Here is an 18,572-nt window from a genome sequence, read left to right as displayed (position 1 = left end):
TTCTCCCACTTATTCAGAAACTAGGTTGAAAATGTGGGTCTAGCTGGTGCAAGATCAGGATTGCCAGTCTTTTGTTGCTCTTCTAGCACCAATTACCCAGGAGCAACAAAAATCTCAGTCATCATCTGCTGCCAGAAAGAGGTGATTGCTGAATGATCCTCTTATATATAAATATTCACTATTACTACTATGGCCACAAAAGAAGTTCTATCTTGTATTCTTATTTCAAATTTATGCTGATAATTTTCTTCCTTTTTTGTTTTCCACATTGAAAAATTAAAGCTCTTTACTTTTCTTTAAAATGTCATTGCCCAACACTTGTGAGAAACAAAGACCATAAAGCCCTTCCATCCCCGAAATGGCAAAATCCATGCTGACTGGTTCACCACTGTCCAATGTTTAATTCCCCGATTTTAATTTTTAAGTGGTGTAATTACTTCTTCTTCTTTTTTTTTTTTTTTTTAACTATTTGGGAAGTTAACAGCAATTCAGTTGAAAACAGAGGGCTCACCAGTGAAATGAGTAATGCAGAGTGCTTTGAAAGTGACACACAGGAGAGGTGGGGGGGAAGGGGGAGCACCTGCAGATTGTAATGGTAGGAGCGGCAGGAGAGGCAGGAAACAGAGGGGAAAGCTGAGAAGGTAGTTGCAGATTTAGGAGGAGAGGATGGATTCAAACTATGATAGAGTTGCAATGAGCACTCAAATACTAGGAAGGGTCCTAGTAAAGGATTTGAAGATAGAAAGTACATTCAATTTGTATACACAGCTGTTCCTAACATGCCTCTGGAAAGAGACAAGAGCAGGGTCAAGAGGTTGATGCGGTTTTTCATAGAGTATAACCGTTTATTTTAGGCCCAGTTTCCAGAAGTGATTTAACACTCCATTTAAGTGCTTGTTTTTAAACAGTAAATGGAAACACACCATTCTCCAGGAAAAAAAAAAAATCAACAAGCAAGTAACTCTAGCATAACCTCTGATTAGCAAGAAAAAGCATGAAGACAGGGACAATAAGTCCAGTTCAAAATTACCTGTAAACACATTAATGACAGAGCTGCACACATTTACAGTGAAGAAAAATGGAGAAATGAAGAATGAGGGCTAGCCCAAGAGGTATTCTTGGAGAAATCTAGAATAATCTTTAAATGAGTGATGTATTATTGATTGCGATTCTAAAAGCACAGCTGCAACTGTAATAGTCAATGTAGAGTAGCAGTAGTATAGTTCCTTTCTTCCAAGTTTTTTCTTCCTAATGTCCATATTGTGCACTATCCTGAAACACTAGTAGAAACAGGCCATAAAGAGGCCAAATGATTAGCCTGGTATCATGTGCACCACTGGAGGACCCAGACTTTGATCCTTGTGCAGAGGACTCCCAGTGACCTCTGTTTGGCTGTGCTGCCACAACATGGCAAGACACTGTCCCACAGTCCATTCAAAATACACCGCTAAAAGCTGTACATGTAAAATTGTGTGTTTAGTTTCTTCCATCTAGAAGAAGACACACCCAGCAAGATTTTACTTCTGCCAGTTAAGGATTACTTAAAAGCATCTGCCCCAGATTGAGGGAGTGCTGAAGCAGTATGTGGTATTTTTCTCAGAAGAGCTGCAAGTGCTGCACAACACTCAGTGGCTCCAGCACAGTGATACAAAAACCATGTGGCACTTCTAGCTACTTGATGACAGATATTCTCTTGTGTTTGGCCATACACTTACAATACATTTATTCTTAGGATTATGTCATTGAGCATGAGCTGCTTTCAGGCATTAGATCATACACCTGGTCCTTCCTCAAATGATGTTTTAACCATTTGCTGAAAGCACCAGTTGAAAGGATGATTTGACTAAGTGACTAATTTGACTGAATGCCTGTAACACTTACAAACTATTTTTAAGCCATTTAAAGAGCTTCGTCTGATAGATTTGGGCAAAAGCTGCATAAATTGTGGGTCAGCACAAAGCAGCAATTCACAGATGGGCCTCTCCAAAAAAACCACACTATTTTTGGAGGCATTTGCTCCTGTACCAATTTAGACTAGTACTATATCTTTTCTTTGCTCTTGTGGATTAAATAAGCAACACCTTCAGAAGTAAATACATACATAAATTAGGTAAGAATGGGAGGTTTTCAAAGGAATAAAGGCACAAAACTAGAGTTAGGTGCCTAAGATATGACTGAAGGACCATCAATGTCCATAAGTATCTGAAGGGAGGGTGTCAAGAGGTGCCAAGCAATAGAACAAGAGGCAACAGACAGAATGTGATGCACTGGCAGTTCTACCTGCATGTGAAGAACTTCTTTACTGTGCAGGTGAGCATGCACTGGAACAGGTTGCTCACAGAGGCTGTGAAGTCTCCCTCACTGAAGATATCCAAGTATCATCTGGATATAATCCTAGGATAACTCAGCTTAAGCAGGGAGGTTGGACCAGGTGACCCACTGTGGTCCCTTCTAACCTGACCCATTCTCTGATTCTGTGAGGTGTCCTTTCTCATTAATTCAACACTTGCATTCTCTGCTTCTTAACCCCTATGCAAATTGTGGAATCATAGAATGGTTTGGGTTGGAAGGGGCCTTAAAGACTATTTAGTTCCCTGAACTAACCCCCTGCCATGGACAGAGACACCTTTCACTAGACCAAGTTGTTCAGTCCCATACCACCTTGCCTGGAACACTTACAAGAATGAGACATCCATATGTAGGGGCAACCTATTCCAATGCTTTAGCACCTTTACAATAAAGACTTTTTTTTCTTAATATCTTATCTAACCCTATTCTTTTTCAGTTTGAGTCCATTTTCCATTGTCCTATTATTACATGCCCTTGTAAAAAGTTCCTCTCCAGCTCTTTTATAGCCCTCCTTTAAGTACTGGAAGGTTGCTCTAAGGTCTCCCTATAGCCTTCTTTTCTCCTGGCTGAATAACCCAAATTCTCTCACCCTTGTCTTAATAGGAGAAATGCTCCAGCCTCCTCATCATATTTGTGGTCCTCCTTTGGATCTGCTCCAACACGTAATGTCATTGCTACGCTGAGGACCCTAGAGGTGGATGCAGCACTCCAAGTGGGGTCTTACCAGATCAGAGGAGAGGGGCAGAACCACTTTCCTTGACCTGCTGGCCATGCTGCTTCAGATACAGTGGGCTTTTGGGGTGTGAGAGCACATTGCATAACACACTGAACACACATAATAACCTACACAGGCACCTGGAGTAAAAAAGTTTTAAATGGATCCAAGTAATGGCAGCTTCCACATACTAACTCATTACTGCTTTCCTTCCCGCAAAATAAATTTCACCCCATTTTTGTTTTGGGACAGGCATATTCTGCTCTGAAAGGGGATACAAAGTGCGACTAGTTCAGCATCTGCACTGATTTACATAGCTGTTACTATCCAGTAGCCATTTTCTGTTGACTCTCTTTGGTTTAGGTAACCGCAGGAGATACAACATAACAAAGAATCCGGTACCTGGTTTAAAAACAGACACTCCATTTCTGGCAGTGGGTAGGATAGCAAGAAAGCCTTTAATACGAGCCTTTGAGTGTATCCATGCAACATAAAAGTACAAGCGTGAGAGGAGCATGCTGGTATCGCTAACGATGCTTAGATGCAACAAGAAGGAAAATCTAAGTGTGCCTGCTCATTTTCTCAGAGAACCTCCCCATTAGAGCCAAATGAAGGTGGCATTCTAGGCAACTTGGTCCAGTGTGCCCTTTCCGTATGGCCAGCTTCCAGAGCAAGTGAGAAACTTTACTGCTTATATTGTGTATTATTTATACCGTGGTTGTGCACACAAGAATTCAGAAAGGCTCTATGTGCTTGTATGTGTAACAATACCAAGTGATGGAAATGCAGAAATTAATTGCATCACTGAAATATCAGAGAATAAAATTTTTAAAGTGTCTATATTTAAGGGCTAGATATGGAACAGGTTACAAGTGGATTTAGACAGTACAGATTGTCAAGAGATTGCAGAAAATTCCTATACATTTATTAATATTACCTGCAGAAATAAATGTCCCTGTCCAAACTGTGCAAAATAAATTAACAGATTTATTTAGGTGAAAGTGATACTTATTCTTTTCAAGGAGTCCTATGTATTCAAAAGGTAGGGATGTATTTTATACACCACAAAAGCGGCTGTGGGGCAAGTGCAGCTCTGGTTTTGTTCAACTGAGTGCAAGCTATGGGGAGCCTTTGTTTTTCTATTATTTATCATTTTCAGAAACAATCTAGATTGAAAACAGTAGATTTTGTTCTTTGTGCAAGGGAAACATGGTAAAATCCAGCACTAAGCAGACAGCTTAAGGACCAGTGTTAGTTTCTGAAGTGACTGTTCTTCCCAAGCAAGCGACAAGAGAGACAAAACTGGGTCTTGACAGTACAGTAAGTAGATTTCTAAAAGCTTTTTCCTTCCAGCTCAAATATTTTATGGAACTCGACAAACATTAGGCTCCACTTGTAAGAAAAATAGAAAAGGAGGATAATGGATAGAACAGTAAGAAAGATCACTTTGAAACAGCATCAGAAGACTCAAAACAAGGAGAAGCATCCTAGGTTAACCTATCCACTATTTTCAAGATTCTACAAGCCCATGGCAGTTTCCCCGTACCAACAGTAAGTAGCAGTATTATTTTATCAGTTTAATTGATCACTCAAACCAACAGCCAGTACAAACAGCTCTCAAAAATATGGTACAAAGGACAGATATTGTCAGAACATACAAATGACTGCTTGTTGTTTACCTGGCACCCCAGGTCCTTGTTGTATCAGCTGCCTCACAGAGTAAGTGGGCTTGGATTCTTGATGCAGTTGTACAAATCAGATTTTGTTTTGGTATTGTTTCCAGCTGAAAGCCTTTTCTTTATTCTAATGGTAGGAGACTTTCTTCCTATTAAATGCTTCAATGGTGGATTTAAATATTTAGAGGATCCGCATTACAGGAGAACTGTCTGAGAGCATCACAAAGAAACCATTAGTTAAATCCATTAAGGATCTCCTTAAGTGGAATTCCCTGCTGTTATCTACATGATAGCCACATAAAAATGACACTGGAGAAAGAAAATGTTGGGGAAAATACTCCTCCTCACGTACTGTATCTGTAAAAAATACAGTTTTACTGAAAGATCCCTTTTTAATTGTCTCAAAAATTTTATCTGGGAATTTATATACTCTGAGCTGAATTAGAGTAGGGGAAGCAACATGTCTCAATTTCAGCTGAGCTTCTGGCCCCTCAACTAAACCTTTTGTTAGACAAGAAGATACAGGATCTTTTTTTGTTTTGGTCATGGCATAAACCATCAAAGTTGTATTCACACTGCAAGACACATGAAGTATACAGTAGACAGTCCTTGTGCTGTCTATTTTTAAATACATGTAAGTGGTAGCAGTACAGCTAAGATGTTCTTTCCTACAACTCCTAGAGTAAGGCACTTGAGCCATGTGAATTTTAAAACTTACACCTTCTTTCCAGTTGCTCTTGCTTTTACAAAGGAGAAAAAACATGAACTATACAAAGGCACTCTTCCATTCTCTACAACCATGGTCTGACACATGTTCAAGAAGGCAGTTATACTCATCAGAATCTCTCCATTCTTTATCATTTCTGTTACAATCATGTAGTAGTTTTGAAAGTGCAGGAATTTCTGATGTGATGTAAGCTAATGGACAAAATGCAGCTACAAAGACAGTACTAACACAATGCATAAATATCCATGTTAGTCGTAATATTTATATCCCTAATCTTTCTGTAAATCAGTATATAGTGGCTCCAATCATTGATTTTTTCCAAACCCAGAGAAACAACACTAGGACACAGTTCAGGTATGGTTTCAGGTAGTACTGCAAACCCAAGGAATTACAAAAATGATGTCAGATGTCAGACCCTTCCCCCAGTCAAATATTACCCTAATAACGGGACTGAAAAACAAACAATGCCTGTCTGGATCGTTCAGCACTCCACCCATTGAAGGGTATACTTCAGTAACATTTCTAACCTTGTCAATATACTCACGGAAACTTACTTTATTTTTTTTTTAAATCAACTTAATTAAGTTCTCAAAAGAATGCAGAACATTGACTTGCTATGATAACATTGCCTGTCAAGGCTGTGGCACTTACAACTTCGTACGACACTGGCAGCACACAACACTGCCCGGTGGAGCAGCGGGATCACAGCTTCTTCCTTGCCTGCTCCCAAAACCTCTATCACAAAACTGACTTAACGCCCACCAAATGGGGAATGGAGCAAAGATTCACCTCGGCCCCGAGAACTTTTATTACAGATTACTAAGGGTCTTGTTTTGTATCTATAGAACAAGAATTAAGGGTGCAATAAAACCAGTACTCCTGTTTAATCCCTCTATTGATTTTCCATTGGTATTTGTAACCCTTTAACAATTTAACTTCTGTGTTCTTTGAACCCCAGATAAAAGTTTTTAGTATTTTCCAGGGTTTTTTTCATCTATGCTCCTTCAAGGTAACCATGATTTATAGTAACTCCTCAAGCGTTTTCTCTACAGACAATGGGCATGCCAAGTTCCAACACGGGGAACTTAAATGGCAATATCTTTTAGGAAAGCACTTCTGAGTAGAACAAGAAAAGGATGCACAGCCATGTGGGAAAATGTTGTCCCAGAAAAAGCAGTGTCACCAGCTCAGCAAGCGGCATAGGGCGCCGCAGCTCCAGCGGCACCACTGCACGGCTGACCTGCCCCAACACAGCCAGAACCCAAGAAGAAGCCAGGCGCCTAAACTCCGATCCCGTGCGATTCCAGAGCGGCGGGTCCTTGCACGGAGGGAAGCGCTCCCCGCCATGCCCACAGCCCGCGGCGCGCGACATGGCGGCCGCTCCCGGCAGGCACCGGGCGCGCGGCGGGCGGGCGGCCGCGAGGTGGCGCCGGGCGGAGCAGGAGCATGGCCCGGGTCCGGCCCGCCCGCGGCTCCACGGCGGCCGCTCTCGGGCTCCCGGTGTTAGCAAACCGCCCCCGGGATCATCCTAAGCAGCACTGGGGCCGCGGTACTTAGCTGCACAGAGCCGGCCTGACTCGATTTAAAGCTTTAAAGCTTTATTTACCCACTCAATTTGGGGTCCCATATAAATACTTCTTCACATATTAGGTGTTATTGCGACAAATTGGCATCTCACACTCCCAAAATCTTTGTCCCAAAATCCTACCAAGAAATGTTATCCAAAATAACATTTCTTGTGGAGCAAATGTGCAAGACATGAGTGTAAGTGATATCTGAATTCACTGTTTCAGCCATTGTGGCTTTTTGTTTGTTTGCTTGCTTTATAAATCTCCCTCTCTGTGCCAACAAAAGCAAACACAGCTCTCGCCAAGCAGTGCTTCCATCTCCAAAAGGGACCCTTATGAATGTCCCCAAACCAGTCGCCGCCCCAGTGCTTCAGCAAGCTCTGCGCAGTGCTCGTACTCCAAGCCGGAGGCCGCTTGCCTCAGGAGTCGCCCAGTACAGCCTTGCCAGGCGTTTCCCACCACCGTGCCAAAGTTTTGGTCCTGCCCGAGGCCCCCTGGGCTTCCCGCTGGGTGTTTGCCCCTCCCTGGCGCAGGGCAGCACTCGGTGCACGCCTCGCCAGGCTCCCGTCTCCAGCGGCCGCGGCGAACCAAGGCGAGCAGCATCGCCCATGCGTGGGCCGGGAGCAGCAGGGCCGTGGCCGGCAGCGCTGGGCACACCGAGCTGCCGGGCCCCTCACCCCGTCACGGCTGGCTCCGCACCAGCCCCTCCGTGGGAGCGAATTTGGATCTGCGCTGCTCCCACCTCCGCTGGCAGCTGAGCCCTTCTCCCTTGCCTGAGTGAGCCCGAATTCCTTGGAAAGGGCAAGCAAGAACGCGCAGTAACTGCAGAGAACAGTTCAGTAATCCACAGGCTCCAGCTGTGGATTAGTGTTCCCAGCTGTGTTCAGCTCCTTGGGCTGCTTGCACACCTCATGGAGAGGGTTGGGCTACTTCAGTGCTCTCCAAACCTGCTGCGTGCTAGCGCCGTCCTTTCTGAGGCACAAAGCACAGCCATGAAGCAGAGATTGCAATCTTTTCTCTAGTCCTTTGCTTCTCCCGGCCTCTAGCTCTGCCTGCCCTGAGATGTGCCTACACCCTTCTCAGAGCCCTCACCTTCCCGCCTCGCTGCCAGTCCTTCAAGTTTTCCCCGAGAGGAGGAGTGAAACAAAGCACCACACAGCCCTGCGTGGGATGTCTGCACACACGTGAGACTGGCAGCTGCTGCAATGGGGGACAGACAGCATGGATGGTGGTGGGACGAGTGAAGGAAGAGCTTCAGTGCTGGAAATAAGGAGAAAATCCCTGTGGTGGGTGAGCACTGTGAACAGCACCACGAGGCACAAATGACACAACTCAAGAGGGAGAGAGAAGAAGCAGCCAGAGCAGCCAGGGAAATTTGCTTCCCCCTCACCCCTCGTTCACCTTACTTAAAAACACATTCCCACAATCACCTTCAAATTGTTTCTGAATGCCCTGAGGTTCAGGCTTTGAGTCCTGTTCCTCAGTGAGGAGAAGGGCTCAGGTGTGAGTGGTGCAGATGCAGTGAAAGCATAACATACAACCAGTGAGTTGTATAAACCTCCTTTGAGTAGGAAATTCATCTCTATAACTGAAGCTGCAGAGCTGGTCACAGAGAAAAAACTGTGAGTACTGAAAGGCTTCAAGAAGTTTATGTATGATAAAAAAGAAAAAAAAAAGTAAGGGCACAGAATGTTGCATAACTTTATGAAGGTGGAGTAAAGGTTGATTAGTGGTCATGCCCTTCCAAATGATAGCCTAGATTTGAACAGTGAAAAAGAATTGCACTTTTGAGCACCAGCTCAGTAGAGACCAAACATGCCAGGCTGGTCCTTAAGCCATGCACACCTACCTCCTAGGAACTCCCTGGAAATGTAGGCTGTGAGCACAGCTAAATAAAGAGTAAATTAGAGTAACACCCACACCTTTCATGGGCAAGACTTGAGAATTGCTCATAGTCTGATCAGGCTGGTGAATTTGGCCTACACTTACAGACCTAAGCAGTGATGTTCCCTCCTCATTCCCTGCTCCTACTGTTATCACCCTTCACCCTTTTCCCTAGAGTCTTTTCTGAGAGCTAGTTTACACCACAAAGAATTTTCCAGTATAGTTGTAATTACAAAAACCACGGGGTCTGCGTAATTTATTCCAATATCACTTTTGCCAGTATTGTTAAACCTTTGCTTCAAATGACAGAAACTATTTTTGAGAAAGAACTTTTTTGTTAGTCATTGTTTATTCCGACTTTGATCGGCCTGATCTTTTCACACTCCTCCCTGCCATAACTATTTGGCCAACAGATCTAGCCTGGACTTCTCCAGGACTCTCTCTGTACTCTCCTTTTATTAAATGCTGTCATGTGTGGCACAAAGCTGATAGTTGCCAGGGCCAGTTGTATGCCCTTTCTTTGGCAGCACCAACAAAATTGATTGGTTTAGGAATCACTGATAAAATCCTAAGCAGTTTAGTATGGATACTGTCTGCTAGTAGAATAAAACCATCTCCCAGCACTGGCATAAAATATTATTGGTAAAAATACCATTTTACTGGTACAACTGTGTTTCTACCAGAGGCTTCTGTTGGCACAGCTATGCCTGTCAGGGCTGGCAACTCTTTAGAGCTATGCTGGTAAACATCAGTCCTGTAAATGTGATTTTGGTCATTCAGAACACACGTTCACCTCTTTTTGACTCACAGTGACAACTCCATCACACAACTGCATTCAGTACAGTTACTTTTAAAGCAGTAAATGCAAATGAAGATGCAAATGCATGTTGTAATTCAAATCAGTGAAACAACATCATATTCTGTTGTTCTTTCCTTACAGCTACTTTATGCAGATTCATAACATTTAAGGTCAGAAGATACCTTTAGGTAACATAACCTGAGGTATAACACAGATCAAGCAATTTTATGTAATTAAGCCTCATGATTCATAAATGAGCAAGCATCTTCTAGAAACCATTTTTAAGTCAAAGGCACCAAGTGAAGAAGTCACCATTTTCCTTTCTAGCTTATAGCTTTTGCCTCACATTTTTGAATGCAAAGCCCTGAGAAGATGTTTTGACCTCTGTGATGCCATCATCTGTGCAGGTGCCTCTTGGAGTTTCTCCTCTCTGTGATCCATTCTTTGACTCCTTTTATTTGCATTCTTCTAGGTAACATTCTAATCCCCTTTCCAGCAGCAGACTCCCAGAGCAGCATGAACCACCAGGCTGACACACTAAGACATATCCTCCTCATCCTTCTGGTGTCCTCTGCAGAGAGAGGGAGACCACCCTTGTGACAGTGTGTGCTCAGTGGCTGCTGTCATCTCTATGAGTGGGGCTAAAATCAGCTGTGTGGTGCATATTTTTATTTTATATTTTCTGTCTGCCACGCCAAGTTTTACATTGCACTGATCTCCAAGCTCTGTGGAGGTAAAAAGCATGCCTGGGTACTAAGAACTTTGCTATTGTAAGGTCTGGGGATATTTCACATATAAAACCTTACCAAATTTATTCTGAAATGCAGAAAGTAAGGGGTTTGACTGATATATATTTGTAGGTACAAAGGTATACTTCATATTAAATTCATGTTATTAAAGCTCATACAAGAGAATCAGCCGAGCAGAAGATGACAAGCTTAAAAAGAGATACCATTGTGATTACAGAAAGACAAGAAAAACAAACAAAATTCTTACTTTCATTCTTTCTAGCCCATAAAGTGTTTATGAGTATCTGGATTTAAGTATTCCTGCCAGCACAAAAGTAATCAATAAAGGAACACCTTGTATAGAAATAATGCATTTTCTGCAGTTATAGCTAAACAGAACAGATTCTAACAAATTCCTAAGGATCCACTTTCATTATTGAGGAAGATTCTGAATTTTTAGCTCTGCAAATAACCAGCTGGGTAGCCTGTAACTCAGTTTTTATTAACATCCAGTTGTACGTCACATACCTCCAAGTCCAAGTGTCCCTATGTATAGTGTTTCTGAGTACTTGACATCAGACAGCTGGAAATTTTCTCAATATGATGTATAACAAGTGACTTTATTGGGGTAATTTAGGACAGACCCTGTAGAACATGTAAAAGAGCTCTTGGCTGGGAGCTGTTTCTCTGAATCTATCTGAGAAATGACTTGCAATCTTACTCATCTTCACAGGTGCTTGATGCCATTGATTTACAATTTTATATTGCAATTCTAACAGGTTAGCTGAAATAGAGCATACACGTATGAAGGACATTATTGAGTCCAATATCTCCAGCTCAGGAGAATGAGATAGTTCCCTTTCCCATTTAATCATAAATGTTTCTTTAGTGGGCAATAAAGAAAAAGCAATGGCTTTATACAATCACCCCACAATGTTCTGAGATTCATTGCTAAGGAATAAGATTTGCTCAGATAAAAAGGATTCTCTAATACAAGTAGATTTAACATCAGAGTGAATAAAGGAACTCCTGAACTGGAAGTAAAAAAGCAAAAAGGAAAGTCTAGCATGTCCCACCTTTGTTGTATTTCTAAGGGAAATGTGAATTTGTTTTTACTGACAAGTTGAGATAAATATTCCAAATAAATGAAATCAGTCTTTAGAGAAAACAGGAGCAAAATACACAATATAGTTAGAAAAAGAAGCAGATTACTTTTAAAGCTGGTGTAGACTCCATCCCAGGAACAGAGAACTTGGGTTCAGGTCTGGTCATAAAACATGCATGACTCATGATCCCTCTGTTTTCAAAACCTACCTAGAAAGTCAGTTCCCCTTAGCTGAGTAATGAGCTGCATTTATACAACTGTAACAGAACCCACCATACTCAAGAGGCTTGCATAGTGATTTTTATGATTCCCTTTTCTGCCCAAGTAAAGTTAGCAACAAGTCTTTTGAACAGGATGGAGCACTGAAAGGGGTGAAGTTCACAATAGTGAACTTTGAAACAGACATAAAATAGAGATCACCTAATTCATTCATACTTAACCAACCTAATTTAATCAGCAGTGCTCTTCAAATACATTACTCCATTGAGCTGTGCAAATAAGATCCCTGTATAAAAAATATATGTATTAAAATTAAATCAGCAAAGTGTTTAGTACTGGCCTCACTTTGCTCTTACTGAGCTTTGATTCTTCTGTCACAAGGCACTTTGAAATTCCTTCTCAGTAGTACCAGCTTGTCAATGAAGAGCAGAAAAGACAAGGTGACTGTCATGATTTTACATTATGTGGCCTTTCCCAGAATGAGTGCAGTCCCTGATTTCTAGCTGGTGAGAATCCCCGTGGATAGTGGTTCCCAAATTATGGTCCTTTCTTCTTGGACATATGTATAGTAAGTTTACATCTAGCACAGAATGGTGTGGCAATTTAAATTTAAATCTGGTCAAATAAAAAATACATTTGTCCAGTCCTCTGGATGAGAAGAAACAAGTTGCAACATGGCAAAAAGATACACACACATTTAATTTTGTTACAAAGTCTGCTGAATAGATTAGAAAAATCATATTAGTATTTGTATATTACCTTTTTAAGAAAGAGAGAGAATCCAGAATTTTTCTCTTCACTTACAATTTTCCTAAAATCCACCAAGTGAGGTAAAATATTAGGGATGGTTTGCTTGGAATGAAAAACAAACAGAAAAAAAGTAATCAGCATAAAAAGCAAGTCTATTGTCAGTCCCTAAGTCTTTCCTGCCTCTGACTATAGCATCTGGATTTGTTAATGCAGATGACTCACATTATTAAGTCTTTGTTAAATAACTAGATGATATTTTGGATTAATAAAATGGTCTTTCTAATTTTAATAACATTACTTTTTATATTTAGGCAAGAAGAAACAGATGTTTTAAACAATCCAGTCCTCATCACATGGTAGATTTCCTACTCTGTCACAAAGTTTCATGGAGCAAGGACTACATGAATTAGTAAGCATTTCTAGGATCACACCCTAGACTAGTAGCATTTTGAGAACTTTTAGAACTGCATATCTTGAAGTCGTTTGCATCCACAATATTAAAAAAAAAACCTCCTCTTAGGTTAGTTGAGCTCTTAGCTTATTTGAAGCAGGCAGCCAGCTGTGGGGGATGCTCTTCTGAAGAAATGCTTTGCCCTCATAATGAGGATTTGATTGTGGCTTTGGCAGTCAGGCATGTGGCAGAGAGGATGTGAAAGTGAGGTACCAAAGCGGCAGTTGGTGCTGACGTCCTGTTTGCTGAGGACAGGAGCAAGCTCAGCGTGTCCATGGGGGCTGCGTGTGAAACTGAGAGCTACTGCGCCTCTCAGGAGAGCAGCTTTCTCCTCTGCTGGCTCCCTGGGAAAAAAGCCATGGCTGCCCCATCTCCAGCTGATGTGTGGAGCAACTTCATCCCAGCTAACCTTTCAGAGTGAATCTAGAGATCACAGGCATTTCAGCTGCATCCTGTGTAAGGAGTACTCCTTGCAAGAATTGCAAGCTCACTTTCACAGCTTACAGGCTCTATTGAATCACTGTATAAGCAAGGATGATGGACCAGCAGCTGTAATACAGACCTGGGACTGTGGAGATGTACATATAGTTCAGCATATGCTTTATAAGTGTCAATCCCATTGATGCAGAAATAGAAAGAATATAGTAAGAAATGAATAAAGAAATAAAGATGGCAAACCCCACACCCTGAAGTTTTTACTACTCCAGGCCTGACATGTAAAGAATGGATAAATGGTCTTTTCTGACATGTAACTGTCTCTATATCACCATGACTAACATTTAGGGCCTAAATAGATGGAGTCCCTCACTACATCAAAAGTACATTGTATTTTTTGAAGAGGTTACTACCACCTGCCAGCTGTTTATTGTCCCTCAGCTGGAGTCCACTGTCTCCTCAGATCTGTTGGCTCACTTTATCCTAATCTTATTTAGGCAAATGGATCTCAGTTAATGCAGATAGTTTAAACAGTATATCTGGTAACTTGGGTTATTTAATCTAGACAGGATTGTGGAATATCCATAGGAGCAACTGTACCAGCAGATGTGAGGATCATTAATATTTGACAGGGTGATGCCAACAAAAAATAGGGACAGTAACTTTTTTTCACTGGCTTAGCTGGGTTTTGGAAAAGAGCACCTGTTTATAATCTTATGACATGATTTTCTTTCAGCAGTAGTGTTGGCTGAACAGACCCTATTATCTCCCTCTGCCACCAAACCTCCTCTTCGGTCAAACAGAAAGAAGTGGGTAACGGCCTCGGGCACTCTGCCCCTTCTCTTCCCCCTTCCTGTTATGCCAGCACTACTGTTTGGGCCGTTGGGTGAGTCAGTGCAAGGATCTGGATAAAAATAAGTTTTCTTTCTCCCCTCTTGGGTTGCTGGCACATCATGCATCTGTGCAGACCTTGCATCAGCACCCCCAAAGGTCCATACCTTTGGGGGTGCTGTGGCAGGTGACTGTGGCAGTCATCTGGAGCTCCTGGAGCTGGCACTGCAGCTGAAAGAAGTGTTCATGCAGTCATGGCATTCCTCCATTGTGTCTCTTCCTTGATGGTGAAGTGGGAGCTATTGGGCTTCTCAGTGTACAGTAGTGCTTTAAGGGTAAATGTATCAAAGCAACAGCTCTCAAAACAGGAAGCTGCCCCCTTGAGAAAGCACAAGATGCACAAAGTTGGGATGGAGAAGGCTCAGGACAATTTCATATGGCCTCTTCCACCTCTCATCTCCCTCTTTGAGGCTTTGCAGCTCTTCCTTTTCATCCCCAAGTGCATTCACTTTGTGTCCCTTGTGCAAAGGAGCTGAAGAAAATTGGCATTGGGGTGAACTTTGTTGGCACTTGGAGGGCAGGATTACAGTGTGAGTGATATTTATGAGTGGTACAGCATGACTATACTTCAGGAGGCTGAGGCAGCTGCAAGTTGGGCTGCAGGAATTTGGGATTATCCAGCAAGCAGATGTGTATACACGTGTGAAAGGGTGGGGAATGAAGATAATGTGAAGGAAAGAGGGAATTGCAGACTATTACAGCAAAAGAAAAAGGTGAGTCTCCAGCTAAAAGACTCAAGAGATCTGTATTTGAGATTGTAAATGGTAAAATACTACAAAAATGGGTCAGAAATAAAGTGCATCAGGCAAAATCATAATTTGTCACACTTATACAAATTCAGAATTACATATAATTCTGACACTTTAGTCATAGAAAAAAATCAGTTTGCAAAGGAAGAATACTATGCCATCTTGTATTAAAATCCATGGATTTCTGTCTGTAAATAAAAATATCTCACAGAAAAATATTTCACTTGGTAAAGCCATGGAGGCCACAGTAATCTGTTTCTAGAAGCAGCAATTGATAAATACTGTGATATATAAAATAAAAGACTATAGAGTGAAAAAAGTTTAGAAAAGAAAACTTAAGGGTTTTATTTTTCTTGGAACATCCAGCGTGTTTACTGCTAAGGTACCAATCTCATTTATTTTATGAGAGTGAAAGCTGTGTACTGTCAGTTTGATTGTTCCTTCAATGTATCAGTCAACCTGGCACGCTACAACTGACAAAAGGAAGGACCTCCAACCAGTGTGTAGTGAGCAGCAAATATTTCTTTTGGTTTCCCATGTATCTCTTGCACATCAGAAAATAAAAGATTTGTAAAAGGTGGGAGAATGGAAAAGAAACTTGGCAGAGAATTCTATGATTACTGTTCTACTGACTCTTGTTTAACTTTTCTAATTTATAAAAAATATGACCATAAATTATTAATTCAAGGGAAGGCCGGCTTTTTCCTTAAGTTCTCCAAAATGCAATGATGTTCTCAAACAATGGCATAGGATCCAGAAATATTAGAGTAATTCAGTTTAAAGGCTTAGATTTCACTGGGAGGTGAACCCCAAAATCAACAATCCTTCCTATTACTGCTAAATGCAAGATTTTGTTTTGATTTAGAAAATTGGTTGGGCTCCTGTGTCACCAAAGTACAGACACAAGAGCTGTTTTTTCACAGAGGCCTCAGTCCACAAAAGCCCTTAGTCAGGGCTTAAGTTTAAGGAAGCAAGTGATCTTACTGACTTCAATGGATGCTTCACATTTGTAAAATTGAGGCATTTTAACAGTATTTTCAAGTGGTCTAACGCTAGCAAGTTGCATTTTCATAATAAAATAATGTATGACATTCTCGAGATGGTGATGTTTTAAAGTCCTTTTGTTTACACATTGCCAGAAGAAATTTATTAAATTGTCCAGTATTAGTAGCTGCTAAAGACTGGATTTTAATTAAACGGTACAATGTGTCGCTCTCTATATGTTTTAGGCCATGATCTGTTCGCATAAACCACATTTTTTTCAAAATTCACTTTGTCCAGCTATAATAAAATTTTTACACTTACCTACAGGCTTTACACCTAACAGATTCTGGCTTATCAGCTGGACATCTATGGCACCAGTTGACATTTGTGACTGAAATGTAAATATTACATAATAAAGAAAACAGCACTGTGTTATATTTATATATTGACCACATAAGGGATCTTTTAAAGCAAAATTCCATTACTATAGTTCCAAATACCAGGCTAAAACAGCCCTGAGCTGGCAGCCTAATTTTCTGCGATCTGATTTATGCCTTATTGAAATAAATTAAAAGATTTGCACTGACTTCAGAATGATTTCGATTGGATGTTTAACTAGTAATAGAAGTGATAATTTAATAAAAGCCCACATACTTCTCTCTTTTTTTCTCATTAAATCTAATGCAAATCTAAAATCAGGAAATTGAGAATTACAGTGAATTTGACAACATTTTCATTAAATTGCGCAGTGGATTTAACCGTAAAGCACAACAAGATCCCAATGAAAAGCTTTTTTATTTGTACACAGAGATTTTTCAGACTCCTGTGTGCACCAATGACAAATCCAACAGACTCTTGAACCTCGGATTGGAATTTACAAAAAAAAATTCCAATATTTTTCCCAATACCTCTAACATAACATCTCGGAGATATTACAATATTGGTTGGTTTTCTGTCTCTCTCTTCAGTGTTACTCTTTGTACGACTTGGAAGGCCAAACAGAAGGGTGGCTGCTTGTTGAGGGGAATGGCAGTAACTTTCATGGGATTGAGCTACAGACAGGTGGCCTAGGGTGTCTGTATAAATGTTGTAGCCAATGGTGTAAACAAATGACCAACAGTAAGTTTAGAAAATTATGTTGTTTGTTTTGAAGAGGGATCCTAGAGCACCAGAGTTTATAATTTATCAGGAAAAATCAAGAGAAAGAAACTACACTTGGACAACATTGGTTTATAGAAAATAATTAAATTGAAGGAACAATGAAAATAGAACTAAAGTTGAAACTGCGCACTTGCGATATCAAATATCAATGCAATCACTTTGCAGCAGATAATATGCATGGTAATTAGAGCTTTTTTACATTATATTATAATAAATTCATAATTCATGCATACAATGAGAGCTTTTGGAAAGGAGCATTTGAATTTAACAAACACTACCACTCATCATCTGAGCAAAGATGGCAAAAGGAATTTCAACATTATTTGCGATCTAAAAAATTGAACCATCGTTGTTGCTTTGTGTTGTGCTTCCCTTGCACAGACTGCAGTGCCTTCTGTCTGCTTTAGGGTGTGGCATCTGCCATTGGGGAGGAAAAACTGGCATGTGTTGCCTTTTATAGCAGACTGATTTCATTGTACTGAGGGCCTCAATTTTATAGCCTCTTAGTTCCAATCTTGTAGCCGAGTTGCTGAAACAAATGGGAGGAAAAGGAGTTAGTGGTACGAACTCTTCAGTTTAAAGCCTGATGCTTTTTTTGCCCTTTTCCCAGGGAAAACATTTCAAATTAAATCTGTGTTAAACTTTTGTGGGTTATTTTCCTGATTGGAAAGAGTTGCGGAGTGTCAGGAAGTACTGTGATCTGCAGCCCAGGCACTATCAGCACATCTTAGCAGATGATCAATACATGTATTTTTGCTCAAATATAAATGTCTCAAAGTATAAGTGTTTAATTGATTTTATATTTTATGTTGGAGTACGCATGTAAAGAAATACACCCAAGGAGATGTCTATATTTTTATTTGCATATGAAAGACTTTAAAAATCAACTTAGGTGGTTTAATGCGTATAATTAGCGTGCATTTGAATATAGAAAAGAAGGAAATCCAGGAGATAATGTCAAAAAGGCTCACTAACAAAGATGTAGTATTCTCTTGGCAAAAGCTGATGAATGATTTGGCATGAATTCATCTTACGGTTCTGTTATTCTCTCTCCTACAAAGATGATATATCCCTTTCTAGCAGTTTGCATAGAATTGCAATTTGTTGTTGTTACAGACTGTAATGACCCTTGGGTATGCACCTGATTCCCCTCGCTAGAATTACTCACCATTTTTTTTCCTGCTCTGTGTTTATATATGTGTAGCCATATAACATTTTTGCACTTGCAAAGGATACAAAAAAAACACCCACAAAACTGCCAACCAACCAAAAAAACCAAACCCCCGCAACTGTAAAACTGTAAAACAGAAGTATTAGCAAGATGTACTTCATGAACACTGAGACTTTTCAAAACTAACTCCCTAATGCAAATAATATTTCT

This window comes from Serinus canaria, chromosome 3, assembly GCF_022539315.1.
Source record: "Serinus canaria isolate serCan28SL12 chromosome 3, serCan2020, whole genome shotgun sequence".
NCBI lineage: Eukaryota > Metazoa > Chordata > Aves > Passeriformes > Fringillidae > Serinus > Serinus canaria.
The sequence above is the reverse complement of the archived record's forward strand: the minus strand, read 5'-3'. Positions refer to the sequence as shown.